Below are 22427 nucleotides of genomic sequence, written 5' to 3'. Positions count from 1 at the left end.
AACATCATGAATACTACATCAGAAACATCTGTCTTAATTGTTTGATTTGAAGCCTTATTAAAGACCATGATTAAGGTGGGTCTTATGTCAAGGCAGATGTTTTCTTTGATGTTATTTTCCATTGCTCTAACTGGTTGCTCACTTTCCTGAATAACCAGCTCTATTTATAAATTCCTATACACTATAGGCTGTGAGCATTTTAAGCATTTTTGTCTTTATTCACCCACAACTATGTCTCCTTTGTTGTATGTCCATATGAGTTTAGTGTCCCTGTAGCACTTAGGACTGTTGATAATAAAGTCTCGCTTCTCTGCTTGTCCCAAACTTTAACACTAAGGCATCAGAAATCTTCATGTGCAATATGGGAGAGGGGAAATAGAAGCTAAGGTGGGAAAAAAGAATAATCTGATTATTATTATAGTTCTCGACTCCTCTAAGATTTTGCAGAAAAGTTAAGGCTTTTAAAATTACATGGTCCTGGGTATTGACATTGTTAAGTTAGTCTCTGTTTTGTTGTATGGAATAACTGGGTACAATTTGTTTTACCTACCAGATAAGTCAAGGGACCTGCCTGAATTTCCCTCTAGAGATGTAAGAGAAGAAAGGATTTTGCTAATCAATGTCTATATTGTCTTCCCAAATAATATCAAAGGATTTTGGAAAATTGACTTACCCTGTGGTTAAACCTTTGTTTTGTATATTTTCATTCGATCACAATACTAGCTCCTTTTTAGTTAGCTGGAGTTATACTAAGGAGCTAAATAATGGGCTATGAGAAGAAGCCATGACATATCCTTCTATGTGTCTCCCCAGGTACTTTATTCCCACCCATAGCATCTTAATAGGCTATGTCTTTCTGGTGGATAGATGTGTGAAGATACATCCCCATTATTCTGGGTCTCAGAGTGACTAGGTGGAGCAGAATATCCTAGTGACTGTTGCTTGTTTTGTAGTTCAAATAAGAAACAAACCTTGTTATGCTAAGCCACTGAGATTTGGGAATGAATACATTAGTATAAAAATAAATCTATTGTAAACAATAAAAATCACAAATTTAGCATTTTTGTGCTCTTCACCTTATCTTGCACCTTAGATCTTCCATCTATAATTACTTTCTTTTGTTCTAAAGTATATCTATTATCTTTAATTATGCATGGTAGTTACTATTAGTAGTAACCTCTTAGTTTTCAGTTGTTTGAAAATACCACTAGTTCTTTGTGCTTGAAAGATATTTTTGCTGGATGCATAAGTCCAGGTTGACAATTCCTTCCTCTTGCGTGTGGAAAATAATTCTGTAGTCTTGGGGCTTTCTTTCCCAATGGTGAGAAGTCAATTGATTGTCATTCCTTTAAAGTTAATTTGAATTTTCTGGATAAAAAGTATTTGCTCTCATGTATTTGTATATATTCATTCTATTTGTTTTCTGACCTTATTTTGGTTTTGTTCAGCCTGACTTGGGTATTTCTAGGGGCAGATTTTCTTTTGCTTATTTTATTCGAATCTTTCAGTTGGAACATTTAATTATTTCTGGAAAATTAACATTTTATCTTGGTTCATTCTCATAGTTATTACCTCTTCAAATATTTTCTCTATTTCATTTTTTCTTTTCCTGGTACTCCAATTGGATGTATATATTACAGTTTCTTACTTCATTCATTTACTTATTGGTTCTAGTCAATGAATGATGAGCACTAAGTATTTGTGTTCAACTATCGTATGTGTTTTTAATTCTGTTTCTCACATTTTACAGTTTTTTAATAAATATTTACTTTTTAGTTATAGGTGGACACAATATCTTTATTTTATTTTTATGTGATGCTGAGGATCGAACCCAGTGCCTCACCCATAGTAGGCACTCTATAGGAGGCACACAAGCGCTCTACCTCTGGGCCAAAACCTCAGCCCACATTTTACAGATCTTGGCCACATATTTGGTTCCTCTTCAAATATTCTTCATAATTCTTTGAAGTTTATTTTTCTTTTCACTTATTTTCAATTGTCTAAAAATTTCTTTCAGCATATCAGATACTATTTTGTATCTGATAGTACCAGTATTCAAAACCACCCCTCTCTGTTCCTGCTGGCTCTTTCTTAAGATAACTTATTGTTAACATCTAGGAGTGCTGTGTTTGTTGTCTCCATTCAGCAAAGAATTTGAAGAACAGGATAAAGAGATAGCAAGCAAGCAGCAGGTTTATTGCACAAGTGACAGAGACAGACTTCTATGAAGAAAAGAGGCCTCAGAGTTGGGAATCCAGTGGGGGAGTTTTGGCTTGTTCTTTTTATGATTTCTGGAATTTCCTTCTTTCCTCATCTCCTCCCCCTTTCCATGCTCTCCTCATTATTATTGATGGAGGCTTCTTGTGTCCATGCTTTTGTTTTTGTGTTTCTATTAGATCCCCTGCTTAAGAGCACAAGTATAGTACAGAAGTATCTGTCTGATTGGTCCCCTGCTTGTGTCCATGAGGACTTTTGTCAACCAGGAAGTTGAGCTTATTAAGAGACCCTCTCCATGCTCCTTTGTTCTGGCTTTCCCCCATCTTCCTCATTTGCCATCTTGTCCTGGTCCTTTTACATTGCCAGGTCCTTTTACATTGCCCTCATTATATCCTTACATGTTGGTGAAATTTGAAGGTGAGTATATACTTTGCTGATATTTACCTATAGAAATCCTATTTGAATAAAATGGAAGGTGTTTTCATCCTGATAATATTTGTGTTTATTTTGCTAGAGCCAGGGAACACCCCCATCTGAAGCCTCTCCATCCTCTTCCAACATCACTAGTTCACTCTTGGAGTTTTAGAGCTGATGTTTTCTTTTCTTTTTTGCCGTGCTTGGGGTTGAGCCCAGGACATTGTGCATGCTAGGCAAGCACTCTGCCACTGAGCTAAACCTGCAGTCATGATTTGATGTTTTCAACTAATCAGCACTTACCTCCAAGCTCTCTACTCCTCACATGTTCTCAAAGCTTACCTCTGTAGTTTTAGTTCATAGATTGTGTTCATTCGATTGACATTTAGGATATTTCCTTACTACTTATAAAGAATAAAAATTGTGTTATATTCTAGAACTCACTATTTTATAAAAAGAAATTCTATAGAAATGTCTGTTTTTTCATACCGTTTGAAGTACTTCTAGTTATTTTATGATTTAAAACAATTGATCCTATAACTTTGACCCAGCTGAAATATATGTAAATATAAAGTTATACTTCCAATTATCCAGCTCTCCATCTCCCTTCTCTGTGTGTGTCAGTGATATTTTACATTTTTCCCTAAATGAGCATGTGCCATATGCAAATGTGTTAGACATGTGGATTATTATTATTTTTCAGCTTACCTAATCAATAGCTCATGTTGTGTGTGTACATTCATTTGTAACATACTCCTAAGGTGACTGTCATCCCAGTAATGAGACATTACATCTAAACCAACTAGAGTGTTTTTAATGAGCCATTGTGTTTGCTGTCAGGAAAACTCTTTTTGAAACTACAAAAAGGCTTATCATTGTATACTGTGTGCATATATTCTGAATCCTGAAAATGTTCCAAAATTCTGAGAAATACTGTGATTCATAAATTGAAACTGGAGACACTGCTAAAACTTAATAAATGCCCAAACTGAGATATGACACTATGGTGTCAGATTTATGGTAAAGTTAAAGCTATATTTGGAGTTCATTTTGGTGACTAAATGGGAATGCATAAAGCACTATTTTGGACATATTGCTTCATATTGTTTAGTATTGTTAAGATTGAGAGGTGGCATTTTCCCATATTATGTCAGTATAATATTTGAGGGAAGATATTCAGTTCTTTTTAGTAACACTTTTAAAAACTGCTTAAATCCAGCACAGTGTGTCCATTGAGATTTGCTGCACAGATGTGCACTGCACTATTACTAGGTATAATCTGCCAGATGTTTTTGCTCTTCTTTATCTCCCTTTTCCTTTCCCGTTTCTCCTTGCTTGATTCACTGTTTTCTCTGCCCACAGATTCAATCCTCCTCCAGTTTCAAGTCCAATTTTGACTTGAGGAGTTGATAATGAATGTCCCTCCCTCTTCAGGTGATTTAGGACAAAGTACCTTGATACTGGTACCTGCCCTCCAAAATGGTGCCTTAAGTCATGCTGACTGACATCCAGAACTATTTATTGCATGCTATCCCAATGCTGTAAAGTCATAGTCTAGTCTTTTCTTTAAGAAATAGCCTGGGCATTACAAAATAGGAAAAGAAGGAGAAAAGAAAACATCAAACCTAAAACTCTGAGAGTGAACCAGTCATGGTAGGAGGAGCTGGAATGCATTTGGATGGGGGGGGGGGGTCCCTGGTTCCAGAAATGCAAACACAAATCTCTACTCTAGGCCCCTGTAGGGTACTATTAAATGCTGATCAGTCAGTCATTCTGCTGAGCAAAGTCTTTGGTTTCATGCCCTAAGCAATTTGAAAACATACATTTCTCTTAGATTAATTTCTTTATCTTGTCATATCTAAGATGAATATAAGTTTAAATATAAGATGCTCTCCAGGATCCCTCCATGGACTAGTCCCTACTTCTTGGAGCAGATTTCTCTAATGCTTGGACTGCCTGTATTTCTGAGCATTACTGGCATTATTCCTATAGCCAAGCTCCTACCCTTTGTCCAATATACCTCTGTAATTTATCCTGAGTTCATTATGCCAACTCTATTGGACCAAAGAACAGTTTTCTGAAACTTTAGGCACTACCTAGCTTTAGTGGGTGGATCAAGTACCAGGTCTGAGATCTTCTTAATCACTTTATCTTTTTCCTGTGCATCTTTGAGGAGTATTACATATGACTTGTTTTGGGGCCTCACTGTCTAGTGTAATCTTATATACTAATTCTGTTTTAATATACTAAGTCCTTTGAGTCCTTCTTTATTGAAAAATTCCTAATCTGCTAGATGAAGATCTCAGATCATTTTGTTAAAGACTTTCAATATACAGATGGGGAAATGCAGATTTATAATGTCAATGGGACTTACCAAAGATCACACAAAGAGAAAACCAGGCTTTCTATCTCTTACCTGAGAGAAGCTTAGAGGGACCAAGTTTTAGAATTTAGACTTTATTCACCAATAAGTAACAGTTTCTTTATCACAGTGCTCAGCTGATGGATAGCAGAAGAATTCAATGGCTTTTAAATGTCAAGGCATGGACCATTGAATTCAATAAATGCTGGAAAAAAGTTTCAGAGAGTTTCAACTTTATAGAATTGCTTTTAGACTCACACAGGAGTTGGGACTAAGACAATGTTAGCAGGATCAACCAATTACTGAAGTTTGGAAACGTGTTTCTTTCTTGGCTTTTTTAAAAAATTTTTTTAGTCTTGAGGTTTCCAAGTTAAGTTTATGAAGCCAGTTCTGAAGAAGTAGTTTATATAATAATGATGATGTTTGAATTAAATATAATAAAAATCTACTGTACTTCAACTTTAATTGTTCCAAGGACAAATGGTGTACTATGACTTCATTCTGACACTATCCACCCAGAGTTAGTGTCAGATTACACAACATTAAGAACTGGATTCCCCAAAAGACCACTCCCATTTTAGAAGCCAGCCACAAGTCAGGAGGGTACCTAGGCTATCTATACTGACAAGGTATAAATTTGGCCATTCTCACAAACCCTTCAGATGTGATAATTTATTAGAATGACTCAGAGAACTCAGGTGAGCTAAGTATAAGAGTTATAAGTGTTACTCACTTATAACTCACTGCTATACTTGTATTTAAAAACACTATAACAAACAACAACAACCACCAAAAATCAGGAAGACCAGCACTAAGAGATCCTCAACAAGACCAAGTCAACAAGGCCAACCAATTCTGGACCTTCAACCTGCAGAACTGTGAGCTCAATATACTTTTTTTTTAAGCTAGCCTACCTCAAATATTTTGTTGTGCTGATAAAAAATGGAATAATATAATGAGCAATGAAGAAAAATAAGCAAATTATAGGAGAAAAATAGTGGAGAACACAGAAGGAAAGTTACTGAGTGATGAGTAACAGTGTGTTTAATTAGGCATAAGAAAGCTGTATTTATGTTTTTTGCTCCATCCCTAGTTGGTTATGTTATCTTAAAGATCTGGCTACTCTCAATTTCTCCATTTCCATTTCCAATATGTATAAATCATATAATTATTTTTTATTAAATTTAAAATTCATATCCTTATTTTAAAAAGGTAATTAAAAAATCAAGAATACTAAATCCACACTATCAAAAAGACCAGAATCTCACAGGATTCTTCTACCTAAAGTTATCAATGAGGTTCTAGATTTTAGTGCCTCAGGTGAAAGTAGACTGAACATATACCACAAGAGACAGGAAACTGGACACTATGCCCACCATCCATATATAGAAGCTGTAAAACACGTATTTTCCTTTCTAAGGTTGCATCCAAATACAACATGAAAACACAAAGAATCCTAAATTATTAGTAACTACACAATTGTTAGATATTGGCTTCAGTTTTGAAAATGTGGAACTCTGAGGAAATATAAAACATGCTTCAGATTGTGAACCATTGGAAAATTAGCCAAGACTACTTCCATACTGCCCGAGAGGAAAGGAGAAATGGGAGAGAAAAAGAAAAATAAATTTATGGAAAATAAACATGACAACAAAAAATTATAAAGCAGTAAATCCAACCCTGAGATATGAATTCTCTCCCACTGCCAATAAACACACTTAATCTCACACAACACGAAGCAAGAAAGAAAATAATTTACTAATGAAAATAAAGAATCAAATAATATAGAAAGTACTTTAAATAAATATGCTTAAGGTTTTTTGAAGAAATAAACAAGAAAATAATACCCATAAAACGAATGTGGAGAGCACGGGAACAGAAACAGATATTTCTAAATTTCAAATTGATTATATTCTTTGTAATTAAAAAAATTAATGTGGAAACTACAATAAATCACATTTGAAGAGAGAAATTGCAGAACTTTGAAAACCACCTAGGATACAGCTTACAAATATAGAAATAAAAATATGAAAATGAAGTTTGAAGAAATAGAGCACAGATTTATTTGCACTAATAAAATTTAAGAGTTTCAAAAAGAAAGAAATTAACTATTATTCCAATTGTACTAGAGATTCTAGTCATAGAATATGAATAAATAAACAAGCAAATTAACAAATTCCAGAATTGAAAAGTGAGATAGTCCTTATATTGAATGTATTATTCAAATACTACATATGATAAACAAATAAAAGATTACTTAGATTTAATAGACTAGACCTTAGATTTTTAAGATTGGGGAAAAAAAACTATAACCATCTAAACTATTTAAAAACAACTGTGATAAAAAATATATCTTTTGGCAATTAAAGAGTAAAATGTATTATTTTTGCCCCAGAATATCATTGAAGTTTCCCCAAAAGGGTACATTTTATCCAGGAGGAAAAATTGTGAAAGAGAAAAAAAAAGTTTAAAAAAAGACAATAATAAAAATGTATTGGATGGAGGTTACTTTGAGAGACCCTGTCCCAAAATAAAATTAAAAACAACAACAACAACAACAACAACCAAAAAATACTGAGGATGTAGCTTTGTGATAGAGCATCCCCTCGAGTCCCTGGGTTCAATTTCTAGTATATCAAAAAAAAAATAATGTAAAGTAAGTAAATCTTTAAACAAATTGGAAGATAAAAAATAGTGAAGACTGCAAATAAAATTTTTGTGTTTAAAATGAAGAACTAAGATTCTGACAAAAATAAGATCACCTATAGAATAAATAGCTCATACTTACTGTGTCTTACCTGAGGGAAGTTTGACAATGATTAAATTTTAGACTTTATTAGTATAAACAAAGTTAAATAGAAGCATTAAAAATTTTAAGGGAAATCCCAGTAAAGAATACTGCCGCAGTCCGGCTGCAGCAAAATAACCGGGAGTGAGGAACAACTTGTGTACATTGATACAGCAGGAGTGGGAGCCGTTTATTGTAGGACCGGAGGGGTATATATACATTCCACACAGCTTATCTTAATTAACATAAACTAGATACAGAAGTCAACCAATAAGGAATCTCCACACTTAATGGCTTGCTGGCGTTACTTCACAAACCACTCCCTCTGGCAAAATGCCAGGCGCCATCCTGACTTGCTTACAGACCTTAACAGAATACAAATAGGAACTCTCTCAATCCCACAGTACACAGGAAATATATAAAAGGGAAAGATATGATAATAAGAAATATAAGATGTTTGAAATAGTCCAATATACAAGGAATCACAATAATGTAAACTTTTTAAATTAATCTATTATGAGAAAGAAAGATTTGTTCAAGGTTTTGCAGGTGTTAAGTGGCAGAGCTATTATTCGAAACCAGGAGTACACGGCTCTGGAGTTCTTGTTTCTATACTACTTTTCACTTCCTATCTTATTAAATACTTGTCAAATTTTAATTTCAAATACCTGCATATTATTATGTCACTGTATTTCTCATCAGTTTCCAATATGCACTATAATTTATCCACATTAAAGTTTCAATTTATGAAATTTCAGGTATTAGTGCACTCACTGGGGCCATTTCCTTAGGCTAAAACATTTCTCCCATTTGTTCTGCTTGTGAAGACCTTTCAAGACTCACCTCAGGAATCACCTTCCATGAAGCCTTCCCTAGAACTATGGGGTGAGGATCAAAGTATTTAATAACAAGTAGAGTGGGGTGTCATCGAAGCAGAGTGAATAGTTTGTCCAATTATGCTGGTATAACTCTATGTTGGGATAGAGTATCAGACCTGACTGGTACCCTCCACCCCACTTCAGAGAAGGCTCATCAGTCCATGGAGCTCCTGTCACCACATGCATAGGTGTACAAAAGCTACCAGGTATTAATCTTCCCCTGCATGTCATGAATTCCTGAGGACAAGAACATTGTCTTATTCAATGACAAACAGTACTTTGCACATACTTAATGTTCAATAAATAATTGTTGACAGCATGGGAGAGAGATAAAACCACTTAGATTTTGTAGGGTCTCAGTTTCCTTTCATTGCTACATTAAGAAATTGAGAGTAATTAACTCTAAGATCCTTCTAGGAGAAAAAATTGTATAAGCCAAATGCATTTTATGAATTAATGTCATTTGATAAATAGTAACTAAATGGTTTTGCCACAAGAGTAACTCAAAGAAAATGCTCTTTAATTAGACATTTTGAAATATTTAATATTTTCAACAGCACCATTTAAATTTTATCAAGTCTACATTGAAGATTCTATAAAAGGCATACAAGAAACTGCTCATCAGATCATAATATCTTATATTTAAAAAAAGATAGAAAAAGACTCAGGAAAATATTTGGTTGATATTTCATCTAACAAACTTACTCTGCTTTAATACAATTTGAAAAAATGGTTGAAAGATTATGATATTAAGGAGAGTGGAATAGGAAGTGCTTACAACTGAGTTATTTATAACCACAGCAGCTTGATTAAATGACTTCATGAAAACTGTTTCCTCCATTTACTTCCTGAGACTCACTTGTTTGTCAGTTCAATGAGAATATCATCTAAACACTGAGGGTAGAGGAAGGTAAAAGTCAGAATTAAAAAAAAAAAAAGAAGACAAGATGCAAATAAAGAAAGTGACAGGATGCAGAAGAAAGTTAGATAGAATAGAGAAGGACAAGTAGCAGAAGAGGAAGCATGTCTATAGCTGGAAATAAAAATAAGGAAGAACTTTTAAATCTTAGTGGAAAAATGCAGAAGGTGGAAAGAAGGGCACAGCTTCACAGCTGGAATCATTTGTATCATATATTTATACACATAGGAATCTTGCATATCTCACAGAAAGTGAGTTACATAAATAGGAATCTTGCATATCTCACAGAAAGTGAGTTATACACATAGGAATCTTGCATATCTCACAGAAAATGAGTTATTAAATATGCAAGTAGAATTAAGTGCTGTGTGTTAAAATATAAAGAATTGGGACCAGGAAATAGCTTCCTACATTTATTGAAAATTTAATGACACAAAATCACTCTAAAGAAACTATGGTTTACCATGGGCCACTTTGTATTATTTTTGTTGCCCTACACAAAGGAAGACAATTGCAAAACCTTGGGAACAAACTAAAACAGAATGGGGGGAGCATTATTCTTTAACCTTTATGCAGTTGTATGACTTTTCAAAGCTAAAGTTTTAAGCCAATGGACACTCTTTGTATGCTTTATTATTATTGCTCTTAAAATTCTCTTTTAAGATCCAATTATTAATTTAATTCCTAGCTTCCTGAACTAAAATTTAGTTGCCCAAATTGTTTTTGGCAATTAAATGTTATATTAATATTCCAATTCTTGAATTGATATCTTAAATTGAATGTCAGTTTCATAATTAGACTATGTGTTATATCTATTTGATTCTAAGTTTTTAAAATTATTAACTGGTAGCCATTTAATTCTATAGCATAATATTTTACCCTTGAAAAATTTTAAATTTAGATTGACAAGCTTTTATCTTTTTAATGGCTTTTCACATTTAAAATAGTTAAGAATTGAAAGCTGAAAACCAAGAATTGTGTACTTTTACTGTTACACAGTGAAGAAGAGTAATTGCTTACATGAAAAATTTGTCCTCTTTGACATAATTTGTCCCTTATATTATTAATATTTTCAACATATTTCTACAAAATATTGAAGTTGAGAACAATAGAGATAATGTGAGCCATTTATGTTAATTTATAAGTCAAACATCCCAAATTCTGTGATATAGATTCAACAAATCAAAAGCAATAGTGACCTACTTGACAAGGTCACTATTTTTTGTTGAGGGGTTTGAAGGATGTAACTAGTCTGTCGAATCAGACTATTATTCACACAGTTATCTAGCAAATGTTGTACACTATGTTTAAAAATTCTTAGCATATAGCTGTTCTTCAGTGATGAAAATCTAAAGAAGTTGATAACAAATTTCAGTGTTAATTAATCAAGTGAACTACATTTCCATTATGTAAATTGGTTGCTGATCAGAAACCCTCCAATATTCAGATCCCATTCTACAGGAATGTCACGGTTACTGTTCAATTTATACTGTGCTGAGTGAGGTCTAAATTCTGGGACTGGGTATTGGTAGTAGCCTTCTCTGGTAGTAGCCTTCTAGGTATAAGGTAGTGGTAGCTGTCTGAGGTGGATGAGTGGATGCCCTGTGCTTCCTAGATAGTCTTGTTTTCATTTAGTTTTAAATGGTAATCTGCCTGCTGCTTCTAATTAAGCTGCATCACCCAGGGCAATTTGAGAAGAGCAAATTGTGTCCCTTGGGTTGTCTCTTGCAATGGCCACAGTGTAAATAAAGCAAACAGCCTTTTTATTATTTGCTTCAAGTGCAACAACTTAATAAAATAAAAGGCAATTTTGCCTCTGCCAAGTACATGGAAAGAACTTTGTTCTCAAAATAAATATGCCATGGAGATATTTTCTTTGTGTTCAGTTTCTAGGGAATCATATATTGAATATATAATACATAAAATGTGCTGTAAGCACAAAAACAGCTAATGCTTACTAGAAAATTCCTGGGTTGTAGAATTCCTTAATTTTCTAAGAAGAAAGAAGTGTAATGTCTTTATTGTAAGCTTGAGCCTGGACTCACAACTGTTTCCAATGCAGCAGTCCCAATGAGTGAATCCCAGTCCTTTGTTCAGTGAGATTTTATTGGTTTTGGGGGAATTCTCTATGCATCACAACATCACACAGCAAATCATTCCATACCTCGGGAAAGTCAAACAACAACTCTTAACATTGATTAGCACATTCACTGGTGGAAACAAGTTGGGTAGGGGGTCATTGGTTAGTACAAGAGGGGGATTTGTTTGAACTGATTGGTTTAAGCCACGAGGGGTGTACATGCTAAACTACATGGTTTCCCAACATGTTATTAACCACCATAAACTACTGGGGGGTCATCTGGTATTTTCCCTGTCTCATGCTGATTGGTGGTTGCTAGGGGATTGCTATGGCTCCTCACCTAGCCTAACTGAGTCGGGGACACCTGGTGCCACAGATCTCTTCTGTTATTTGCAGACAAACAACTCAGCAGGGTGGGTATGTGCCTAGGAGTGCTCTGTGGGTTTTTCCAAGGACAAGGGTCTTGCCCCCTTCCTTGGACAGGCTTTGAGGTAGAAGCTTTTCAAAAATGGAGTCACATCAGTTTCTCAGAAGGTAATACTATCATAGCTTAAGATGGTTAAAGAAAATCTCAAGGATATTATTTTGGAGTGAGATGTATAAGAAAAATTAAAAAGTGGATAAAATGGATCAGAGTGGACTGAAAAGTGTCATCTGTTTTTCCTCATATATGTTAGCTAGAGGAATGAAAAGGGGGGAGTAGGGAGGAAGCCCTGGAAATAGAAGTATGAACAGTAAGTAGAAGAAAGGGATGGGGAAAGAACAGAGGAGGGGTGATGTATTGGGGAGTGAAATTGAGCAAATTGTGTTTCTATATATGTGCTAGTATGCCATATAGAAACTCACCATGGTGTATAATGGAGCTGTACCTATCAAAAAATCTATAATATATTTTGAGGGACTAGAAGAGTCTGAAATTCCCAACACATAAAAATAATTAATGGCTGAAAGACAATTTTTTTAATCAGTTATGGCTTAAGTATCAGGTATTCCCCAAAAGCTCATGTGTGAGATAATGCAAGAATTTTAAGAGGTGACATGATTGGGTTATGAGAGTCTTAACCTAATTAGTGGATTAATTCACTGATGTGGATTAACTGGACAGTAACTATAGGCAGGTAGGGTGTGGCTGGAGGTGGTAGGTCACACCCGACCTGGGTATGCCTTTGGGATTTGTATTTTATGCCTGGTGAGAGAGTTTTTGCTTCCTGGTTGCCTTGTCCAGAGCTGCCCCAGAGCTCTCGAGTTAGTCATGTGTGCACTGAGACCCTGAAAATCATGACCCTTAAATAAACTTTTCCTCTTCTATGTTGCTCTTGTGGGTACTTTGGGCCACATCAATGAAAAACCTGACTAAAACTTTACCCTAATTTGATTATTGCTCATAACATATCCCATAAACAGATTGAATCACCATAATGTAACCCATAAATATGTAAAAACACTGTCTTAATTTTTTTTTAATTGTTAAGTGTCGCGACAGGGCAAAATTGCATCGTATGCAGTCAAGGAGTGACATAAAGAATGTCCATATGCTTCTGCCCCTTTCAATGCTTTATTCATTCAAATTACTCAATACAATTTCATTCTATAGGTTCTTAATCAAGAAAACGACAATCCTTAATGCTAGGCACTGCAATAGACATAATCAATTCACAACAAACAATTCTAGATTAATTCTAAGCACTGCAAAACACACTTAATCATGACAGGCTCATGACAGACATTCCCTCTATATGCTAAGTTCAAATGTCAGATCAAAAGTCTTAAGCCTTAGGCTTTATGTCCAGCAGATGCACACCCCACAGTGACCAGGCCCTGAACAAAGGCAGGCTTTTCCTGGCATGAATGACCGACTGAGGAGAGGGTCTTAGAAGTTCCGGCTCTCACCAAAGTCCATAGGAGATGGTAGAGTTTGAAAGCAGTGAGGATCACGCAGAGGCTCAGGAAGGATGACAAGTGATGGGCTGTCAGGTCCTCATCAGGCTCTCCAGCTCAAGTGCATCCTTGTTTTGGCTGGCTGAATCCCTGTTCATTTGCTCTCTTATTTATACTAAAATTGGGGGCTTTTGACTCCCCTTTCAATTCTTATCAGCTACCACTCAGTGACATCATTTACCCTGGGGTCAGAAACATCTGGTCTGGTGGTCTCCAGCCTGATCTTCTTGAGTTTCCCTCTTATCAGGCTAGGACAGCCTGCCAGGGGCTTCACTCTGTTTATCAGGGTGAGGGGAAGTAACTTGTTTGAGGCCATACAGGAGGGCTCTGTGGGTGTGCCTGGTGAGACTGCAGGTTTCAAACTGGAGTTTTCAAAATGGAGTTGCTTAGGGTCAGGCCTAAGGCCATCCTCACATTAAGAAAATAGAGTAGGGGCTGGGGATGTGGCTCAAGCAGTAACGCGGCTTGCCTGGCATGCACGGGGCACTGGGTTCGATCCTCAGCACCACATAAAATAAAGATGTTATGTCTACCGAAAACTGAAAAATAAATATTAAAAAAATTCTCTCTCTCTCTCTCTCTTAAAAAAAAAGAAAATAGAGTATGTGTTGCCACCCTGGACCAAAAAGTAAAAACAAACAAACAAACAAATAAATAAATAAATAAATAAAGCAAGCCAGGGAGGTAGACTAGGAAACTAAGAAGTTTCTCTGTGGAATTACACACATAGTTACAGCATTTTCAGCAGAGAAAAGGACATCAGTGAAAATCTTGTGAAGTCTTCATTTTGCAGGTGAGAAGTAAAATCCAGAGAAATTGACTTATGAAAATTAATTGATGGTTGGTTGATTTATCGACCCACATTTCTTATACCACTTATGCCCAGTATGTCCTTTTATTGTACCACGTGGCTTCCAAGATTTATTTCTAATAATTAACAGGATCCTGAAACTTCAATATGCTTTGCTAACTTGTTAAAAGAGGAAAAAAGAAAGTGAGACAAAAGACTCCTGTATTAAAGAAATTGTTCATTTTCTGTTGTTCAGTGGTAGACTGTTTTCCTAACAGGTTTGGGCAAAAATGAAAGGAATAAAAAATAAATTGTGGACCAGGAGTTAGTTCACTTGTGCTCAGTCTCAGTTTCTACTGTGTTGCTGATAATGGACAGAAGTTTCATTATGATTTACTATGAAGTTAATAACACTTTAGCTTTAGATACTTTATGTTCATTTCCATTTCAAGAGGAGTCTTCAAAACATGTCCACATATTTAGTAAAATTTATAGAAGTAAAACAATGAACACAATTATTAATGCAATTTCTATTTTCCTGACAGTCATTTGATCACATTAACATTATGTGGATAACATTGGAGTGATCATGGCATGTTTGAGATAATGCTAAGGAAAAGTTAGTTGGTAATGAACGTAAGATGGGGATTAATGGAATTTTACTTTTGTGGCTTATAGTCATGTTATGCCTAGGTATTGTTAAGCTGTCCAGGTGGAGGAACTGACTGACCTCCTGAGTAAACACACCCCGTGACAACAGCAATAACCTGATTATAAACACCATTAATTCAGAGTACCTCATCAGTCACAACACAGCATATTCTGATATGACCTAAAAGATTATCACTTATATACTATTTAAAATTTTGTTGTGTTCCTGGTACAGTGGTATGTACCCATGGTCCCAGCTAATTGAAAGGCTGGAATAGGAGGATCACAAGTTCAAGGTAAGGCTTAGCAACTTAGCAAAATCCTGTATCAAAATAAAATTTAAAAGGTGTGGACATAATTCAGTGCTAGACTGTGTAACATGTTCAAGGTTCTGGGTTTAATTCCTAGTACTGCAAAATAAATAAATAAATAAAATTAACTTATATTGTTCAAGTATAAAAAATTTGATACATAATTTCTCAAATCAATAATTTAAAAAATTATATGACATAATAAATTTGAAGCTAACCTATCAAAAAATAATTAGCAAATTTTCATCAATTATGCTAAAGCAAAAACTTAACTACTTATTTTTTCCCATTTTAAATATTAAACTGACATCTATGAAAAGTTAATGAGAACATGTGTCCCCAAAATAACCTAGAAAAATGTATGACATTTAGTTAATAAAAATTCCATATTACTTTCCTGAATTTTTTGATCTTTCCATTTTCAAAGTTTATAATTCTTACATAATTTCTTCTCCCTGATATATATATATACATACATACATACATACATATACACACACATACATTTATGTCAGGCCTTTCTCTTTATTGTTTTCATTAAAAGAACATCCTCAAATTGCATATTTTAAGAGCACTTAAAACTTGAATTTCCCCTATTGGATGAGTTCTTAGGGATACAGATACAATTTTTAGAAAGAGGGAAAAAAGATATTGAACATTTACCATTTGTCCCTTGGAGAAGTGTTCTCAGAAAAAGATAAACATAGATGAACAAGTATAATATTATACTCTGGAATATAGAAGGAAAATATTTCAATTCCTGTCCATATAATTTTCTTAAAAGTCTAGTTTCTTTACATGCTATGTACACACATAATTTTGCATAAATTTAATGTTATAATTTTTTTTAAAGAGAGAGTGAGAGAGGAGAGAGAGAGAGAGAGAGAGAGAGAGAGAGAGAGAGAGAGAGAGAATTTTTTTTTAATATTTATTTTTTAGTTCTCGGCGGACACATCATCTTTGTTGGTATGTGATGCTGAGGATCGAACCCGGGCCGCATGCATGCCAGGCGAGCGTGCTACCGCTTGAGCCACATCCCCAGCCCAAATGTTATAAATTTTTGCAGTCATTGTTTTTATCTTTTTTTTTTTTTCATTCAGACAATTTTCTGTTAATGAGAGTATCAGAGGGAGTTTGATCAGAATGACCATAAGTGATTTGGAAAAATAAAATGATCATAAGGACTAGACCCAATGCATTTGTGGAGGCTCAAGATAATATTATCTCCACATATGGTCTGAGTTCAGAGTTCATATAGGTGAGAAATGTCAGTAGTTAGGAAAAAATGAAGTTTGAAATGAAACAAGGCACAGTAAAGGAAAACGGATAATCATAAAGAACAACTGGAATCTATGAGGTCAAACTGGGACCCGGGCTTGCATTTCATCTCTCTAACCTTAGTTCTCTGTGTGAGCTAGAATGAAAAGCTGATGACCTTCACTTCGGAGTTGCACAAGCCCCTGTCCTTGGTGGTGGGGCAGAGAAGCTAAAGAGAGGATTCCATGAGAGTTGAGGTCAATATGGGACTACAAGTTGTTCTCGCTCACAAGAAGTCCCCTTAAGCACTCACATCATGTGCATTTGTGATGATGCCATGAATTATATTGGGACTTGGCTACCTAGAGAGGCCTTCAGAATGGGATGACTATCATTTCTTTCTGTTTTTCAAGTCTTGAGAAATTTTGACTTGTGATCAACTCTAATGTGCAACTACAGAGGGCAGGGTATTCTGTGAAACGACCTTCTGGCTTATATAATCCGGTAACTTTCTCTGTTGACTGCTGAGTACATTTTCATGTTTGAATATGGTTTGAATGTGTTCTTCCAGGGTTCATTTGTTGAAATTTAATCCTGTTGCAAGGTATTAATAGGGTACTTAGTGGGGACCTTGGGCAGTAATTAGGATTAGGTTAAATTATTTGGTTAGAGCCCCCATGTTGAATCTCCATGGTACTAGAAGACAGAGAAAGACCAGGGCATTTTGCCCTGTGGTACCCTGCACCACCTCAGGATTCTAGCTTTGTATCTTCAGAACTGTGAGTCCAAATCAACCTCTTATCTTTATAACTCACCCAATCTGTGGTGTTGTGTTACTGTTAACAGAAAATGGACTAAAGCACTGAATAAGAAATAACACTTTTTTCTCTATCTTTTTTTCAGTAGCAATAAACACCGAAAACATGTTTTTATATATTAATAGTTTTATTTCTCTGACATAGAGTCCCACAAGCAGGATGGAGCAAGCAGAAAGTATATTTTTAATTTTAATATATACTGAATAATTGTTTCCATGAACCCTATAATAAGTTAATATTTCTACCTCCAGTTTCTTTGTTTCTGAATTCAAATTTTCCTATATCACTATCAATAAGAGAAATGATAGCATTCTTAGACTTATAACAACCTAGTGGGTGAACTGTTATCTCATTCTTCATTTATATTTATTTCCTCATTTACTAGAAATTCTGAGTATATTTTCATGATTGAGATTCTGAGTGTATTTTCATAATTGAACATTTATAATTGTCAATCCCTATTTTTGATCATTTATCTATTGTGAATATTTGTCTATCAAATTATTCTGTGCTTTTAAAAAAAATTATGTTGGCCCTTGTAATTGGAAAACGGTTTGTGGAAATGATCTAAGGTCCGTTGTGATGTTGTCTCTCTATGGAGAATATGTATACTTGCTTTCTCCTGGGCTGCTGCTTCCTGGAGTCTCCAGCAATACAGAACCACTTTGCTTTCAAGAACTGAAATGCTGTAGATCTCAGCTGTAGTCTTTATAAAGACCTAACTACTTCTCATTCACACTCACTGCTAGAATACAGCATTTTCTTTCTTCCCATGAATTCTTAGAGCTTTCAAATCTAATTCTGAATCTCCTGTCCTAAGCAGGCCTTTGGAGGCACCAGACTCTTTATCTTCTGTGAGATTTCTTTTGGTATCTGTAAGGTAAGGGAGAAGCCGCTCTAAACTGGGCTCATCTTCCCAAGTCTCTGGGCAGTCTGCATTGTTGCGGTGTCTCTGCCAGCCTTTTGAGGAGATGTTTTAGAGATAGGGTGAAGAACTTTTTCATGCAGGTTGACTCAAGTGACTCACTCCATCTTTCCCATGTGTGGTGTCTGGCTCAGAAGTTTCAGTGGCACTTGTGCTAGGTATGAAAACATTGTGGTAGGCTGGTGTTTTTGAGTGGGTCCTCAGTGAGCAGCACCCCTCTTTTCCATTTGATGAATAGGGACTCGAGAAATAAGGCAAGGATAACAAGTGTCCCAGGTGCCTCTTGTTAATAGTAGAGTCAGTCACACAGACAGCTCAAGGGGCGTCCCTCTGCCTACTAATTGAAGCCCAGCCCAGGCCAGGTGCTCCCAGCCAGTGCAGGCCGGGTGTATGGGCCACCTCTACCAGTATTCAAATCCTCTTCTGACTAAGAGGCATAACAGGAGACAACTTTAGCTTCTTACAAGCTGACCAACTTCCATTCAGAAGCCCATCCCCTGCCAAAGAGGGCCTTGATGGTGTCCTCTAAAAAGGAGGCTTTAATAAGGTAATTAAAGCCATTTAATTTGGCTAATTGAGAAGACTGTCCACAAAGCTAATATTTGTTTTTTATACATTTCTAAGCATAAAGAGATTTGTCCTTTTCAAGCACTGAGTATCATTAAATAGTGAATACACCAATACCTGGTGCTTCAGCTGGTCATTTTCCATGACTTTGAACAAGTCACTTAACTTCTCTGAGACAATGTTTCTTCAGTAGTATAAAGGATCTCATAACCTTTTGTTACCCGATTCTTGTTTAAAACTCCAGTGTGTTTAAAATACTGTACGCCTCTAAGGAAATGCTCTTGGAATTATTTTCTTGTGTGTGCTTGGCATTTCCAAAGCTTTCTGCATGCGGCCTCCTGGGCAACTCTTCTTATTAGGATGCCTGTTTGTGTGCCCTTGGACTACCTGTCAGTGCTGGAGGGACTCCTTTCTCAGTTCCTCACGGAGACCCCTCACCATCTCCATGCAGCTTGGGCTCTCTCACCTTTATGATCTAGCTTTCTGTATTTTCCCCAAGTACAGATGAATGGCAGATATTACAGATCTTTTCTAACTTCATATTATGTTTCTGGCAAAAAAACACTTTTCCATCTGAAAACTTCTCCCAAACTCTGAAGGTTACTTTCTTCTATCAAAATATATCCTATAAGTTCTCTGACAGGCCAGCTTATTAAATTGCTGCTCAGCTATGGTTGCTTAAATGGAAAACCAGCTGCAGCTTCTGTTTTCTCCAGTGATATGTCTCACTTTAACCAAAATATAAGCAGAGAAGTATCTGAATATCATATGTAAGTAAAGCCTACCCTCTACCCCAACTACCACAGGAATTTCCTCTCCATGTTTCTGTGAATGTTACAGAGATTTTGACTTGTTATTTGGATGACTACTAGGTTAAACTCAGCAGATACTTTCTTTCTCCCTGCAGAATTATTTTGTCAATTACAATGCAGGACTTCAATAGAAAGCTTTTATATGTGAGCTCATGGTACTTATAAATTATGGAAAGAAAATATATATGAAAGTATACATGCTTCAAATTCTATTGCTGCAAGTTAGAATGCTTTCCCCTAAAACCCTAATGCTAAAATCAGCTCTATTATTAACCCTGGCTCATGAGATAGTTTACAAGGCTGCTGATAAAATGGATGCACAAAATATTGTGTTTTCCCTGGAGCCCTCTGAGTATATCCACTGAGGATCCTCTCAGTTCTGGTCGGCCTCTGCTTCCGTGTTCCACCCATTGCTAGTTTTAGACCCTCTTTCTACAGCTGCTGTCTGAGACTTCTGGTTTTTTTCACTGCACAGCTATCTCCTGCTTTATTCTGGGATGGAGGCCATAGTTCCATTGTGTTCCACTTGCAGCATCTCTACCCTCAGAGCAGCTGAGCATGCTTTTCCCATCCTAACTGGAGGGGCAGGATGGACTGGCTTCCTTTCATGTCTCCCAGAATTCCCTGGCTCCCTATTAACAAAAGGAACTCTGACTTTGGGTTAAAGAAACATTCTCCATTATAATTATTCTCCCCAAAGGAACAACTCTGTAGTAAGTTTTTAAATTGGGGTTGCCCGGGGTTTTTCCCTGTTGGCCAGTAGGAAATTTTCTTTGCTTTGATATATGAAATTTCTTCTTAATTTTTATTCTTGGAACCACTTTTTTTTCTCTAAGGCTGAGGTTACGGGGTGCCAAAATATCATGGTTTAAATGTCATTTGGACAAATGGTTGTGTCAGTTTACTAACAGCGGAGGAGTCTCCTGATAGCCATGGGGTCAGGAAGCTGTTTAACTTTTGTATGTATTTCTTGGAAGCTTCAGAACAAGAAGGTGAGGGTTCTTTTTTAGTTCTAAGATACGTGAGCACTCGTGTGATACTGTGTGTGTGGTTACTGAAAATCAGTAACACTTGTTTTCCAACCTGCTGTCCTCTATGATCATCTAGTCACAAGTACTGTTCACCTCCAGCACCCCAACATTGAGCCCAGCAGACTAGAGCAATTTGCTGATACAGCAGCTTGCACCCAAGAGCCTGGCAATAACATTCAGGAGATCTTCAACTGCAAGTACAATGAACCCGCATGCAGCTTGTCTATTGAAAGCAGCAACACAGGGACACTAAAGTTAGATTTTGATGTTTATTTTCCTCCACCAGCTCACCTGGAGAGGAATGTGGCTGAGATCACTGAACTCACAATGAGCTACTCTATTTGGTGTGACCACAGGGCATGTGTCTGTCTCCATGAAGTAGAAAAGCATCAAGCCAAGCCCCCTGCTGCAGTGAGAAAGGCCCTTTGGCTTGAAACCCATGATTGCAAGTTTACAAAGTGCTAAGGTGATTTTGAGAGCAGATAGTGGGCAGTAGGGAGCAGGAAGTCCTGTCTTCTCTTAATATTTCTTCACTAACTCTGAAGTGATACCGGCCAAGTTATGTCTATCTCTTAGCTTCAAACTACCTATTTGCTTAAATAAATGGCAGAGGAAAAACAGCACTAAAATGGGGATTGCAATGCTGTATAGGATTGTTGTGAGGAAGAGCAGATCACAAATAACCAAAGTGAAACATCAGTGGGCTCCACACCTCTTATTACCTGGAACTCGGGCATTCACTTTAACTGAATTCCTAGAATTGTTGATGCTTTGGAGTGCCTGCAAATGTCTGATTTCATTATTTAAAAATTTATGTTAAAACTTTAATAAAAATCAACACTCACTGAAGTAGGTTATGAACTGTTTTTCACACTGTGGAAATCACCAGTGCATTAGCTGGTGGTGTTGGGCTAATTAGATTGGGGGCTGCTCTAAATTAGAGGTTTTTCCTGTCATCATTGAACCACAAAGACTGTGGCTGCATTAGAAAGTCTTAGAATATCTACCTTCCTCGTAGCCACTGAGCCAAATTTGTATTAGCAAGTACTCAGTAGAGCACATACACACTGAGCTTATAATATGTCAGATGAAGCTTGGGCTTCCTGCAGCCCAGGCCCTCCTTACTCCTTGCTGCATAGAGAATCCAGCCATGTGCAGAAACTCTCCAGTGCCACATGGAGAAGAGAAAATGCCCTGACAGTTATCTGTACGAGGGGTTCATATTTTATAGCAAAGCAAAACAGAAAGAAAGTATTCATTTTCTCCATGTATTTTGTACACTGAAGATTTGTCAAACATTTGTTAGCCCTGTAAGTTGCAATGGCATTTTGAAACCCAGCACAGTAAGTTACTAAAGGAAGTTCTCCATTTCTTTCAAAGTTAAAATTTATAGCAATAAATGGAAACCTGACAATGCAAATGTGCTTTTAGCATAAAGCGATCACTTGATAGGTAAGGGAAAGGATAGCAGTGAGGAAAATCTCATTAAAGAATATGCAAGTGATTTGCATATATGCAGGTATGCTATATGAGCTTTTTTTTTGGAATGACAACGATTATTACTGTCTGACAGTTTAGAGAAGCTTCTATGCATGCATGATGTGGTAGTTGTGGTAAGTGGTCTTTCCTAGTATCCCTTGTTTCCTTTCTCAGAGAAAGGACCATGTTT

The sequence above is a fragment of the Spermophilus citellus genome (assembly GCF_964194105.1).
Source record: "Spermophilus citellus genome assembly, chromosome: 17".
Taxonomy (NCBI): Eukaryota; Metazoa; Chordata; class Mammalia; order Rodentia; family Sciuridae; genus Spermophilus; species Spermophilus citellus.
The sequence above is the reverse complement of the archived record's forward strand: the minus strand, read 5'-3'. Positions refer to the sequence as shown.